This window comes from Dendrobates tinctorius, unplaced genomic scaffold (genome assembly GCF_039654945.1).
Source record: "Dendrobates tinctorius isolate UK_male_01 unplaced genomic scaffold, ASM3965494v1 ptg000069l, whole genome shotgun sequence".
NCBI classification, from domain to species: Eukaryota; Metazoa; Chordata; class Amphibia; order Anura; family Dendrobatidae; genus Dendrobates; species Dendrobates tinctorius.
In genome coordinates this window covers 28,038,677-28,054,943 of record NW_027361737.1, presented here as the reverse complement: position 1 = coordinate 28,054,943, position 16,267 = coordinate 28,038,677, and the positions used below count along the sequence as shown (strand labels likewise).

At 43.1% G+C, this 16,267-nt stretch overlaps 1 protein-coding gene across 2 annotated transcripts in view; it reads right to left on the bottom strand.

The window, feature by feature from the left end:
- LOC141095317 (claudin-10-like) overlaps positions 1–16,267 on the bottom strand; it is a 120,662-nt gene that overhangs the window by 26,177 nt on the left and 78,218 nt on the right. The gene's annotated exons all lie outside the window — the stretch shown is intronic.

Below are 16,267 nucleotides of genomic sequence, written 5' to 3'. Positions count from 1 at the left end.
ATGCTATTAAACTGAAGATATGGGGTTAATCTGCAGGTTAATAGCGTTATTAACCTGCCCGGCGCCGCACTTAGCCGAATGCTGTAGGGAGAAAACAAACTTTATTCTCCCTGGCAGTGTTACGGATTCAGCCATGGGGGGGGGGGCGCTGGTTTGGGTTCAGTCACCACTCTGAGTATAGAGAGCGGCGGGGGTAATGCATCCCTGGTCCTGACTGAAAGCCTTCCCAATGCAGAGCTAGTGTCAGTCAGTGCCAGGGTCGCAGTTACGGCTGGCAGTGACTGAATGCGCGTCTGCGCCTCCGTGACTGAAACTGAATTCTGTCTGGGGGAATAAAGGTAACTCATATTCCTGTCTTAATGAGGGGTGGGCAGGAATAAGATGTGCTGAATTTAATAAGAGGCCAAGTTAATGAATTCTGCACATCTTATCAATGGCGTGTACCTCCGGGCACCGTGTCAGTAATGTTTCTTCAGTCATTTCCGGTGTAAGATGCTCTGCCACTTTTGCTGATTTTTATGGGCGAGTTTAGCTACAGTATGCCCTGTCCCAATTTCTCCTCAGCTTTCCCATTTTGGCGAAGCCGGTCAAAACTTTTGCCAAAAAGTCGCAAAAGATTTACATAGCCCCATGTTGTGCAGTAATTTGCAACTACGGTATTCAAAGTGTTTTAAGCCAGTTTGCTGGAGTAATGACTTTGAAGGCCCCTATGTGGGACCAGACAACAGAGTATCACACACCTATATCACAACATAATGAAAGTGAATGTGGTTTCGCCGTCACACACATGTTGCTGTGACATGCCAGTTGGCAGAAACCGAGCAGTTTTAGCTTCCCGGTGATATGTGCGTCATGGTCATGGCTACTTGCTGCAACACAATCTCATTGTAATGTTGCATAGCCTAAGTCACCAAGTAGCTATACATTTAGCTTTGCTGACATTGGAAAGGAAAGGTTGTTGTTACAATTGTATTTGGTTCTGAAAATCCCGTGTGTGAAGTACATCAGCTTCACAAATCTTTTCTGTCTTTGATAGTTTTCTACTGTGATGGTTCAATGTAAATACTTTTATGCCCCAAAATGACAAAAGTATTCTCAGAGTGATACCTTTATTGGCTAACCAGAAGAATAATGTTTGCAGCTTTCAGAGCACAGGGGCTCCTTCCTCAGACAGGATTACAAATGAATTACTGAGACAAAAGCACGACATTTAGGCTGTGTGCCCACGTTGCATTTTTTTAAGCATTTCCGCAGCGTTTGTGCCGGCTCAGACGCTGCAGAAACGCTTAACAGAAGCTTCAAATTAATTTGCATGCGTTTTTGGCTTTTTGTGCCAATGCATACATTTTTAAACACTTAGGAATCACTTAGCGGCTAAAAACGCAGCATGCTCATTAATTTCCGCATTGCTCAGCGTTTTTAGCCTTCCCCCAATGTTCCCAGAAAACGCGCGTCAAAAAATGCGTCAAAAACGTGTGTCTTTTGTGCAAAACACGCGCAAGAAACGCGCGGAAAAAAGACGCGCGTTTTCTGGGAAGGGGATCCGTTTCCTGAGCGTTTAAAAACGCTAGCGTAGGCACATAGCCTTAAGCAATCGTCATCTCCTCTTCCTCTTGCTGTCGGGGTACCTCAGGGCTCAGTCCTTGGCCCCCTTCTTTTCTCTCTCTACACGGCCCCAATTGGACAGACCATCAGCAGATTTGGCTTTCAGTACCATCTTTATGCTGATGACACACAACTATATACGTCTTCCCCCGACCTTACCCCCGCTGTACTACAGAACGCCAGTGACTGTCTGTCCGCAGTCTCCAATATCATGTCCGCTCTCTATCTGAAACTCAACCTCTCCAAAACTTCTTCTGCTCCCGCCGTCTACTAACCTCCCTAAATCTGACATTTCCTTCTCCGTGGGTGGTACCACAATAACGCCCCGGCAGCAGGTGCGCTGTCTGGGTGTTATATTTGACACCAATCTCTCCTTTACATCCCATATACAATCCCTTGCCCGCTCTTGCCGCTTACACCTAAAGAACATCTCTAGAATCCGCCCTTTTCTCACTATGGAAACAACAAAAACCCTCACTGTTGCATTGATCCACTCTCGCCTGGATTACTGCAACGCTCTATTAATTGGCCTCCCCGTCACTCGACTATCCCCTCTCCAGTCCATACTCAATGCAGCAGCCAGGATCGTCCATCTGGGTAATCGGTACTCGGACGCGTCCGCTCTTCGCCAGTCCTTACATTGGCTGCCCATTCATTATAGGATCCAATTCAAAGTACTTGTTCTCACCCACAAAGCTCTCCACAGTGCGGCACCCCCTTACATCTCTTCTCTCATTTCTGTCTATCGGCCTAGCTGATCGCTGCGCTCTGCAAACGACTTTCGACTAACCTCTGCACTAATCCGTACCTCCCACTCCCGACTCCAAGACTTCTCCCGTGCTGCTCCTATCCTCTGGAATGCTCTACTCCAAGAAATCAGGACTATCCACAATTTGCATAGTTTTAGGCGCTCCCTCAAAACACACCTGTTCAGAGCGGCCTATCACATTCACTAATCAAAGTCATTCTCTGTGTAAGTGTGCGTGCGTAGTCCATTCACTATCTCCATCCATCCTTCACTCCTGCAAGATGGCTGGACCTTCATTGTAAATACACCATTGTAAATACACTCCTGTACTCTGTATCTCCCTCACCTCATTGTAGATTGTACGCTCTCACGAGCAGGGTCGTCTTATTTCGTCTTATTTTGCTTTAATTATTGTATTGTTAGCGTTGTTACTTATGACTTGTGTTTTGAAACTGTTAAACTGTAAAGCGCTGCGGAATATGTTGGCGCTATATAAATAAAGATTATTATTATTATTATTAAGCAATATTACAATAGGACATTTGTGCAGAGTGTGGAAGGGGTGATGCTTCCTAAAGATAAGCCAAAGACATCAAATTAAGGTGTTTTGTTACAAATGGAGAAGTGGTGGCAGTGACAGCTTGGTGATCTGGAGTATGAGCTGGAGGTGTGAACTGTGTCCATGTACTGAGTCATAAATCCAGGTGTTAAATTGAGTCCTATTGTCAAAGAGTTGAACATCCTTATTTGTTTCAATACCTAGATTTTCCTCTCTCTGACGTCCTTAACCCTTTCACCACCTTGAGATTTTCCGTTTCTCCTCTTACATTTCTTGCTCCCCTTCTTCCCAGAGCCATAGCGTTTTTTATTTTTTCTGTCAATATGGCCATGTGAGGGCTTGTTTTTTGTGGAGCAACTTGTACTTTTGAATGACACCATTGATTTTACCATACAGTGTACTGGAAAACTAAGTACGAGTTCGCAGACATGAAACGTGTAGAGGGGTTTTTTTTTTATTTAAAGGGAACCTGTCAGCAGGATTGTGCTGAGTAAAGCCCCCGTCACACACAGCGATCTCGCTAGCTGAGTCACAAGTTTTGTGACGCAACAGCGATCTCACCAGCGAGATCGCTGTGTGTGATACTTACCAGCGACCGGCCCCCCCTGCCGGGTATCGCTGATCGTCCTGGAATGGCCTGGACAGTTTTTTGATCTCTGGTCTCCCACTGGCCAGCACGCATCACTGCGTGTGGCAGGCGGGAAACCAGCGATCAGCAAGCTGGCGCTGGTAACTAAGGTACACATCGGGTTTCTAAGCGGCGCGCAGCACTTAGAAACCCGATGTGTACCTTAGTTACCAGCACGCTGGTGCAGGGAGCTGGTAACCAAGGTACACATCAAGTTTTTAAGTGCTGTGCGCCGCTTAGAAACTCGATGTGTACCTTGGTTACCAGCTCCCTGCACCAGCGCACTGGTAACTAAGGTACACAGTGGGTAACTAAGCGACGTGCGTCGCTTGTTACCCGCGTGTCGCTGGTGCTGATCGCTGGTGAAGCTGCCTGTTTGGCAACTCACCAGCGATCATGTAGCGACACACCAGTGATCCTGACAAGGTCATATCGTTGTCGGGATCGCTTGTGCGTCGCTATGTGTGACGGGGCCCTAACCTACAGACAGTGTCAGGTCGGTGCCGTTATACTGATTAAAATGATACCTTAGTTGATGAAATCCGTCTTATGGTTGTTCTTTAATCTTTATTTTCAGTTTTGTGTTAATGACATGACCATGCTCCAGGCGGCCTGTGGAGGGGTCTTCATGTGTTGCTCTGCTTACTGCATACTAATGGCTTATGACAGGTCACTGATCCATCAGTGACCTGCCCCCTATTTTACATATTGCATATTGAATATTTATGTATTGAAAAAAAAAATCACATTGAGCAAGCAGTATGTGCTGCAGTATGATCGCATGTATAATGTTTAATTATTTTATTTGCATGCTGATGTAAATTTATTCAGAAAAAAAAAATTCTGTTTCAAAATGGTGCCGGCCACGCCTGCACAGTTGCATCTATCGGTGATCTGATAGGTGCTACTGCGCAGGCGCCGCTAGTGCCATCCTGGTGGAGACAATTTTTTTTCTCTAACAAGATGGCGGCGGTGCTTGAGCAGTAGCATCTTTCGGGTCTTAACCTCTGAGACGCCACGACAAGGAGAATAGATAGCCAGCAGCTTTTGTTTTAGCTAAAATATTTTTTAATCCGCTACCACGACAAGGTAGACTCTTTTGGCCGGGCCCTACTCTACTCTAACCTATTAAACATTTGTTAAAATATCCTGCACTCTTTTTAGGTATATTTTTATTGTTGCTTCTTTAGGGAAATGTGTCACATACATTTTTTAAAACAAACAATTATACCACATATAAAGGACAAATACCGCCACACCATGAGCAGACCACATATTGCCACCACATAGTGACAGAATAATACCACATACAAGAGACAAATACCGTCGCACCATAACCAGATCAAATATTACCACCACATAATGAACAAATAACACATACAAGGGGCAAATACCACCACACCATGGCCATACCACATATTTACACCACATAGTGACCGAATAATACTACATGTAGCCGACAAATGCCGCCACACTGTGACCAGACTATATATTACCACCACATACAAGGAACAAATACCACCACACTATCAGCAGACCACATATTACCACCACATAGTGACAAATAATACCACATACAAGGGACAAATACCGCCACACTGTGACCAGACCAAATATTACCACCACATAGTGACCGAATACTACAATATGAATCATTAACCCCTTAATCCCCAAGGGTGGTTTGCACGTTAATGAAAGGGCCAATTTTTACAATTCTGACCACTGTCCCTTTATGAGGTAATAACTCTGGAACGCTTCCATGGATTCCGGTGATTCTGACAAGGTTTTCTTGCGACATATTGTACTTCACGCTAGTGATAAAATTTCATTCATATAACTTGCGTTTATTTGTGAAAAAATGGAAATTTGGAAAAAATTTTGAAAATTTTGCAATTTTCCAACTTTGAATTTTTACGCCCTTAAATCACAGAGATATGGCACACAAAAAACTTAATAAATAACATTTCCCACATGTTTACTTTACATCAGCACAATTTGGGAACCAAAATTTTTTTTTTCTTAGGAAGTTATAAGGGTTAAAATTTGACCAGTGATTTCTCATTTTTACAACACCATTTTATTTTTAGGGATCACATCACATTTGAAGTTACTTTGAGGGGTCTATATGATAGAAAATACCTAAAGTGACACAATTCTAAAAACTGCACCCATCAAGGTGCTCAAAACCACATTCAAGAAGTTTATTAACCCTTCAGGTGCTTCACAGGAATTTTTTGAATGTTTAAAAAAATGAACATTTAACTTTTTTTTCACAAAATAATTACTTCAGGTCCAATTTTTTATTTTACCAAGGGTAACAGGAGAAATTGGACTGCAAAAGTTATTGTGCAATTTGTCCTGAGTACGCTGATACCTGATATGTGGGGGAGAATCACTGTTTCGGCCCATGGCAGAGCTCGGAAGGGAAGGAGCACCGTTTGACTTTTTCAATGCAAAATTGGCTGGAATTGAGATTGAACGCCATGTCACAGTTAGAGAGCCCCTGATGTGCCTAAACAGTGGAAACCCCCCCACAAGTGACCCCATTTTGGAAACTAGACCCCCAAGGAACTTATCTAGATATGTGGTGAGAACTTTGAACCCCCAAGGGCTTCACAGAAGTTTATAACGCCCGGGCGTGAAAATAAAAAAATCATATTTTTTCCACAAACATGATCTTTTAGTCCCCAATTTTTTTATTTTCCCAAGGGTAACAGGAGAAATTGGACACCAAAAGTTGTTGTCCAATTTGTCCTGAGTATGCTGATATCCCATATGTGGGAGAAAACTACTGTATGGGCACACGTCGGGGCTCAGAAGGGAAGTAGTGACATTTTGGAATGCAGACTTTGATGGAATGGTCTGCCGGTGTCATGTTGTCAAGTGCTTCACAGACGTTTATAACGTACAGCCATAAAAATAAAAACAGGGTAACAGGAGAAATTGGACCTCAAAAGTTGTTGTGCAATTTGTTCTGAGTAGGCTGATACCCCCATATGTGGGGGTAAACCACTGTTTAGGCACATGGCAGAGCTTGGAAGGGAAGGAGCACCATTTGACTTTTTCAATGCAGAATTGGCTGGAATTGAGATCAGATGCCATGTCACGTTTGGAGAGCCCCTGATGTGCCCAAACAGTGGAAACCCCCCAATTCTAACTCCAACTCTAACCCCAACACAGCCCTAACCATAACTCTAACCACAAACCTAGCCCCAACCCTAACCCTAACTTTTGCCCTAACCCTAACTTTAGCCCCTACCCTTAACTCTACCCCAACATTAATCCTAACTTTAGCCCTAACCCTAACGGAAAAATGGAAATAAATACTTTTTTTATTTTATTATTTTTCCCTAACTAAGGGGATGATAAAGGGGGGTTTGATTCACTATTTATAGCCGTTTTTTATGTTTGGCAGCTGTCACATGCTAAAAGACTTTTTGTTGCAAAAAATAGCTTTTGCATCACCACATTTTGAGAGCTATAATTTTTCCATATTTTGGCTCACAGAGTCATGTGAGGTCTTATTTTTTGCGGGACGATTTGGCGTTTTTATTGGTACCATTTTCGGGTACATGTTTTTGATTGCTTTTTATTCCGATTTTTGGGATGCAGAATTATCAAAAATGAGCAATTCATGAATTTCTTTTTTTGGGGGGGGCATTTATACCGTTCCACGTGTGGTAAAATTGATAAAGCAGTTTTATTCTTCGGGTTAGTATGATGACAGCGATACCTCATTTATATAAATTTTTTATGGTTTGGCGCTTGTATACAATAAAAACAATTTTATATAAAAATAATTATTTTTTCATTGCTTTATTCTGCGAGCTGTAACTTTTATTTTTTATGCTGTATGGCATCTCATTTTTTGCGGGACAAGATGAAGTTTTCAGCAGTACCATGTTTATTTATATCTGTCTCTTTCATTGAGTGTTATTGCACTTTTTGTTCGGCGGTATGATGATAAAGCATTGGTTTTTTTTTAGGTTTTTTTTTTAAGGGGTTCACTAAAGGGGTTAACTAGTGGGACAGTTTTATAGGGCCCTCTGAAATGTAAAGTGCTGCGGAATATGTCGGCGCTATAGAAATAAAATTTATTATTATTATTATAGGTCGGGTCGTTACAGACGCGGCGATTCTTAATATGGGTACTTTTATTGTTTTTTTTATTTACATGAAGAAATTAATTTATTGAGGAATACTTTTTTTCTTTATTTAGGAATTTTTTTAATTATATTTACAGCAATCTGACAGGCAGTGCAGGAGGCTTCTCAGCGGCCATCTTGGATCCGGGGGCCTGCAGGGAGGAGGCCCTCAGAACAACGCGATCACTTTGCGTTGTTCTAAGCGTCTCAGGGAAGCACGCAGGGAGCCCCTCCCAGCGCGATGCTTCCCTATGCCACCGGAACACTGCGATCATGTTTGATCGCAGTGTGCCAGGGGTTAGTGTTTGTTAGTGATGATCAGCTGACGCCAGGCTGTGATCAGCCGCGCTCCCCCCGTGAACGCAGCTGATCGATGATGACGCACTATTCCGTTCATGTGCAATAAGTCCCAGGGCACATGGATGGAATAGTACGACCAATGTCAGGAAGGGGTTAATTAAAAAAAAACCCACAATGCTGATATTACCATAAGTGCCATTATACACAGGAGCTATGCACATAGTACACAGTGTATAGTGTCAGTGTACAGGTAACAAAGGGATCACCATTGGCTTTCTACACAGGAACTCTATATATAGTGTGAGTGTTTAGGTAATAAAGGGATAATTGGTGATATTATACACAGGAGCTCTGTATATAGTGTCAGTGTACAGGTAATACAGTGATCACCAGTGATTTTATACACAGTAGCTCTGTATATACTGTCAGTGTTCAGGTAATACAGGGATCATTGGTGATATTATACACAAGAGCTCTGTATATACTGTCAGGGTACAGGTAATAGTGATCACCAGTGACTTTATACAGGAGCTCTGTATATAGTGTCAGTGTACAGGTATTTCATTGATTACCAGTGATAATATACCACAGGAGCTCTGTATATAATATACACTGCATAGTGTAAGTGTACAGTTAACACACTGACTCACTGGTGACGTCTCTAATTAAAGCCTTTGAAGACCATGTCGCTCTCCCACTAAACAGTATCCTCAAAAATAAAATACATCATAGCATTAATAATATCTCATAATTAGGCCCTACAGTAATAATGTCCTACATCCTGCTCCCATATGTACTCAATTCTGGACCCGATGTCTCATTCCTGGCCTCATGTCTCTCCACACTGCCCTCATGTCTCTCTACAGTGTCCCCATGTCTCTACAGTGTCCCCATGTCCCTCCATAGTGTCCTATGTCTCTCCATGCTGCCCCATTGTCTTTCAAGAGTGTCCCCATATCTCTGCACAGTTCCCCCATGTCTTTCCATACTTCGCCATGTCACTTCACAGTGTCCCCATATGTCTGCACAGTGCCCCCATGTCTCTTCATACTGCCCTCATGTCTTGCCACAGTGTCACCATATCTCTGCACAGTGCCCCATGTCTCCATACAGCACCCATGTCTTTCCATACTGCCCCAATATCTCTCAACAGTGTCCCCATATCTCTCCACACTACCCCCATGTCTCTCCATCCTGCTCCCATGTCTCTCCATCATGCCCCCATACTGCGTCCTTCCAAAAAAAAAAGTTTCTCCTTACCTGGCCGCGATCCAGCGGTGTCCTCTCCTCAATTCATCTGAGGCGCGGACGTGCCAGCATATGGCAGTGATGTCATAAGCTGGCGACGTGCGTGTGGCGCCCCCAGGAGTATGGCTGCCACAGTGGCATTGCCCTCCTCCTAGGGAGTGTGATGTCATGCTTGGAAGCAATGAAGGGTCTATCAGTTAATCACTACACACAACACAGTTCCCACTCCAGGCCAGCAGCGGGAGCTCTGAACCAGAACTGGGGGAAGAGCTACTCTCTGGGGGCCAGGAAGGGAAAGTTAGGAGTTCGTGTGTGGAGGGCAACGAGTGTGGACGTGAGGAGAAGAGCTGGGAGATTGAGCAGAGAGTTCAGGCTCATTCCCAGCGATAGCGCATGATCTGAAGCCCGGTCTCCAAGGCTGTACGGACAGTGATGGTCCTACAACAGAAACCGGAGGCACAACAGCGACGGGTGAGCCAGAAGAAGAAGGCTACAGCTGTCTGCCATACAAGGGAGTTCTAAAGAGAATAAGCAAGTGGAACTTCAGTGTAACACAGTACTGCAAGTACCTAAAAATAAGCGTTAGGAAGGAGACTACACAACCCATCTGCATAGAGAGATTCCTACGTTGCTTCCAGGCTAGCCCTCTCCTGTGCCATCTGTAATCTGGACCCTGGACAGCATTTGCCAAGCAAAGTAAAGGTAAAGAAACTGCACCCTGTTGTGTCCTTGCCTTCTTCCTGCAACCTCTCCAGCACTGCTACATCTCTGTGCCGAACACTACACCCTCTTCCTCAACACCTACCCTCTTCATCTACTCTGCCCTAGGACTACAGCCCTGCCTGTGGAGGGCTACACCATCATTGCTGCACCCCAACATCTGTCCCAGAGGATCTGTCCGCAGCGTCGGCTTAACATCTTCATTGCCGAACACCACAGGTGGTGTCACGAATCATTCACTCAAACTTTATTCCATCACTTAATTCCCTTTTACATGGGCACCCAGGGCCACAGACCGGGTCACCGCTGCTGTGACATTCCCCTCTGAGAGACCGGCCCGGTACTGAGTACCCCACAGCCCTGGGAGGGCGACCCATGCGCACTGACGTCAGCTGTCGTCCCGTGATTGATTGGTGGCTGTTAACTGATGCAGTGCAGGAAGGCTTCCCGCATTGTAACATAGATTTGAGGTGCATTGCTGCGGTCCCTATACCCTTATAGAATGGACTTAGGTAATTGTTGATTTTGCATTTGTTATGGCTTTGTAATATTGATGTACGTGTTACTATACCTTTATTTTACTCATTATGAGTTTTTTGTAATATAAGGTGATCTATTGGCATTTTTTGGACATCATTTATGATTTTGGCACATTATTTATATATGGATGGAAGTGATTATTATAGTGCCATAATCTATCAATAATATGTACTATAGCCATTTTACTATATTTTTTCTGAGTCTTGTGTATAGGGTACAAACTTGGACATACCCAGTGTTATTTATTTGGAGCCAGATATTGTTATTTTAGGGGTATGTACCTTATAGGATTCTGATGTTATTTGGTGTCTTGATGCTTGTCCATTATTATATTTTTGTCCTATGTATTTCTTTTTTTGTATATCTTACTAATTTGTTTAATAAAGTTTGTTACATTTTTATATTAGTTGAAAGTTCCTTCATTGGTTCTCTCTTGGTGCTAGTTTACAGATTGTTGAAGGATTCAATATTTTCTTATTGTGAGGATCCCTGTTTTGTCAACATAGATGTGCAGTTCAGGCAGAAACCTGCCGCAGGTGCAAGGTGAGCAGAAAGAGGGGGCTCCCTCCGGGATACCCATACAAGCAATGTGGCCCCTCCATTTTGAAGAATGTGACCCTGGTTCCAGTTGTCTGCTCTTTTCAGCCTTTGAGGCAAGTGTTCCTTCTCTACTGAGCGCTGGTTGAACAAAATATGATAATGTGTCCCGAACTCTTCTATGGACCCCCATCTCCGCTGCTGGTTGTGCAAATCGACCTCACCCAGCGATGCCAGCTCTCGGTACCTTGCGGCCAGCGGGCATGCTAGTATGTCTCCAGCCCTGGTCTTGGCTTGTTTCCTTCTCTCTTCTAAACAGCCTAAGCCCTGCATTATGCTCATTAGTTGCTGGATCCTGGCTCTCCCATCCGCAGTCCGCAAGAAACCAGCGGTGAAGGCTGTGGCCTGAGTTCGGGCCTTGGTGGTTCTGAGAAAGCAGACTGTTCCATGTCACAGGTCCTGCCACATCTGCTGTCGCTCCTGCTTGGTCTGGTTCCAATATTCCTCTGGTCGCTCCCTTGGGAGTCTCATGGGATTCTGCCATCTTTGTCGTCTTGTCGTCCACTAGTCATGTGTAGTGCAGCGGTATCCACACTGTGCAGTGATGAGGCAGTGACCCAGCAAAGTTCAAAACAAAAGTCTCTTTAATGCTCAACTCACAAAAAATACACATCACATGATATCCTCCGGATCATAGCCGAGAAACATATCCTTCAGACTTGCAGCCAATAAACACGCCAGTCCACCTCAGAGACCTGTTGCCGTGGGCGACTGCACTGCCGCGGACGCTGTGCATGCCAGGCCTTTCAGCTACCTTGGCTGTTTGGCTCTGCTTGCCTGTGTTGCCTCACGCAGGTGGAGATCTGCAGAGCCTTCTGCTCTGCGCTCTTGCAAAACCAAACTGACCCTGACCCTGGCACACCCAAACCCTTTACTGCAGGTTTTTTAACTAGAATCTGTGGCCATGGGCCACATGGAAAACCTGGCCAGGGAGGAATCGGACTGCCCACTACCATCCTGTAGTCCATTTAAAAAATAAAAGCCCAGCAGATTTGCTCATCATTATTGTCACTAGAGTTGCTCATCATCATGATCAAATCAGCTATAATAGCACAATCAATTCAGCTGGACCAGAAGAAGATGAGAAGTAGGAGCCTTCATTTCAGTCATAATTCTGATTTATCATAACATTTATGAACATCATTAATTTACGTCAATTATGAAAAGTAACTAAAACTACAAATATTTATATATGAACATTTAATATACTTATGGACATTACCAAAATAAGGAAGAAAAAAAATAATTCAGACCCAATGGCTATTATCTATAGATAAATTTGCATATTTTGTGGAATTTAACAGATGTATTTTATTCTCAAGAAGGGAATTTTTTAAATGGAACCTTCCAGGATATTCATACTGTCTGAACCACATGCAGCATGAAACAGACATGCTTCATCCTTATAAATAATTAGAATTTAATTTGAACCTATGTGGTGTCTCAGTGAAAGCTTAGTTCAAAGAGGCTATCTAGCCTGGGAAAAAAATACACAAATGAGCTTTAAAAAGTTATTTATTAGTTTTAAGGCTCCAGCCTCGGGTTCGGCAACTCAATTTCTGATCTTGTACTCAACACAGAAAAGAGTTTCCTGTGTTTAATGGTTAATTTCAGTTGCTAAGAAAGCACCCTGCTCTGGTATGGCAGATGCATAGACAGGAAAGGGGCTGGTTTAGCCCCCTTCACTCACAGCACTGGTCACATATGGACAGCGGGAATGTTCTGCTGTATCAAGCACTGCTCTAGAAGTAAAGTTGCCAATCCTGTGATCAGAGAGGATATCTGAAAGCTGGAGAAAACTGTCATAATCGAAGCGTATTAGTAATGCCAGGGTCACACTTGCGAGAAACTCGGGACCGGAGTGCCGGGTATTGAGACGCGAGACTCGTGCGAGTTTCTGCAAGTGTGACCCTTACTTACGGTATATAGATTCCAAACTATTTTTTTGGCAACTCCTTTAAAAAACAAAAACAAAACAAGAACAGAGCTTTGCTTGGAATAATTGACCGGTCTTTCAATATACACAAATATCTATTTTACTGTAACCAATCCAACCTTCATGAATACTGCAAAAAATATACATTTTTAAGAAATCATTGTAAGCCTCTGTATTATCCCGAAGAAAACATATTTATCACAAGGACTAATAGGCTTTTATACATGACAGACCAAGTGGCAATTGATAGGCCTCTGGCTGATATAGTAATCTAGCTGCACATCCATCCAAGCGGCTCAATGGCCAAAATTGAAGCCTGCCCTGAATCCCGGCCCTTGCAGCAAAAGTTTGGTTTTTACAAGTAGCTTTCGATGCCGTTACAGTACTCTACATGGCTGCAGTTATTCACTAGACATACTGTATGTGAATTGATTTGTACCAAATCAAATTTGTTACAAGTTTCCCTAAAAATATGGATTTCATAGAATTGAAATTTTTAGGGATTCAATTCATTTACATGTATTTTTATAGATCCAGCAAGGCGTTAAAATCTAATAAAATATTGTAATCACCTGAGCTAGGCCCATCTCTCACCTGTCCCCAAACCAACCGGTCCTTTGCTAGTTTTGATCTAGTCTTTGGTCTGGATTTTTGAGTACTGACTAGGTCTCACGGCATCATGTAGGCTGGGGCTTTACACAGGATTACATCGAGCCTAGTCAGCCCATGAAGAGCTGGACCGAAGACTGAAAATCGATGCAAAACTAGTGGACGAATGGGTAAAGTAGATGTGCTGGTGACAGGTGAGGTCAGGCCTAGGACAGGGAAATATCAAATTTAATTTTTATTTAAACCATTACTGGCACTCTGTTTTCTTAGGTTCAATACTTTATTGTAAATTCAGTGAGGCCTTCAAAACATCTTACACTTTTCAGAATATTATTCCATAATCATGGATCTATGATTAAGCAATGATATTTCAAAACACGTAAGATTTGTTGAAGGCCGCACTCTAAGTCCTTTGCGCACATGAATTTCCACTAAGGTATTGAACCAAAGAAAATGAATTACTGACTTTCTGCTGCTGATATACCTCTTTGCCTGTTCAGGATGCCTTTCACTCAAGATGCAAGTGAAGTGGGTGAGGTGAGCTGTCATTTTCTGTATTTGGACTCCACTTATTATGTTTTATGGCATGGAGAGACCTCAGAGCATAGTAAATGTCCTTTCAGGACAGATTCATTTCTGATCAAATTTTATTTGGACAGAATTTAATTTGTCATCCAATTTGGGTGAATCTGCCCAAATTTTGGGAAATGTGCTCATCTGTTATCAACCGTTTTTCATTGTGTTGTAAGTCTTTAGTGCAGGGCGAGAGGGGATTAGGCTGGGGCTACACAGTGATTTTGTCTGTGACACAGGCCGTGTGACAAAAAATCTTCCTATGCTGATGCTACATTGCAGCAACAAGAAAGTTGCAAAAAGCCAGAACCAGTTAGATTTTTTGCAACCCCATTCACCTAGATTACTATACGATGCAGCAACGGCTTAAGCTGATGTAGGTTTTGCAACCTGTGTCGTGGCCAAAATCATCATGTAACACCAACCTTAAAAGGAGCCTGTCAGCAGGATAAAATGATACCTTGGTTGATGAAATCCGTCTTGTGGTTGTGTTTAATCTTTATTTACAGTTTTCAGTTAATGAGATTCTCGTGCTTCGGGGCGGCCTGTGGAGGGGTCTTCTGATTATATATATATAACTTGTGAAAAAAGAACCTTCTGCAGGCAGGCGGTGGCTGCGGTGGTGCCTGCACTGCAGCCTGATCGCATATGAAATGTGCATATAATTATTTTGCTTGATGCAAACCTGATATTCATTAAAAAAAAATCTGTTTGAAAAATGGCGCCAGCCGTGCCTGCGCAGTAGCTGCCATCAGTGATCCGAAAGCTGCTGTTGTGCAGGCACCGGCGGCACCATCTTGGAGGAAGAATTTTTTTTTCTCTAGTAAGATGGCGCCGCTGGTGCCTGGGCAATAGCAGCTATTGGACAACCGATAGATATTACTGCGCAGGCGCGGCCAGAGCCATTTTCAAACTGTTTTTTTTTTTAATGAATGTCAGGATTACATCAACAAACAAATGAATTATATGCACATTACGTATGTGATCAGGTTGCAGTGGAGGCACCACCACCGCCACCTGCCTGCAAAAGTTTTCTTTTTCAAAGCTATATATATAATATTCATTATGTAAAGTAGGGGGCAGGTCAGTGAGGGATCAGTGACCTGTCAGAAGCCATACTGATTTAATACCTAATCAGAGCACCACATGAAGACCCCCACAAGCCGCCCCGGAGCACGGGCATATCATTAACTCAAAGCTGAAAATAAAGATTACAGAACAACCACAAGAAGGATTTTATCAACCAAGGTATCATTTTAGTCAGTATAACGGCGCCGACCTGACAGTGTCTGTAGATTACTGTGCACAATCCTGCTGACAGGTTCTCTTTAATGGTTCATCCACACTTAGGCCATATTTAGAGAACGAGCCATAGATTTTTAATTCGGATTATGAGCCAAAAGTCTGTGATGAATCATAGTATAGTACATGTAGATGGAGGTTTCAAATCCTCTTTCACACACTGCAGAAATCAGCATATTTTATAGATTTTTAACCATGCAGCTTGCCCATTCTTTAGAGCATTTACAACGCATAGGGTAACACGGTACATAATGCGTATAGGCCCCATTCAACATTTGCTTTTTTTTTACTTTTATCTTTTGCATTGTAGTATTTGTTGCCGCTCTTGTGAGAAATTCTTCAAAATGGTGAATGCGGTTTATAAAGTTTGCACAAAGTAAAAATAGTCTTTATATTTGTCTTTAAACTATTTTTTCCAAAAGGAAATGTTGCAAATCCTACTAGATGCCATATTGTTGAGGTGAGGCTACTTTCACACTTGCGTTTTTTTGCGCTGCGCACCGTGCGCAGTGCAAACGCACATAAAAAAACGCATCAGGCGTTTTTGTGCTTTTTTTGTGGGTTTGTGCGCATTTTTTTTAAAAAAAGCATGCTTTTTTTGCTCTGACGTGCGCATTACCATGTGCACGTCAGCGCACCCATAGACTATAATGGGTGGTTGCGTGAAAAAAACCCGCATTGCGTGCGCATGCGTTTTGGGGGGGCAAGTCAGACGCTCAAAAAATGCAACAGAGTGCATTTTGTGCGCCCGAGCGCA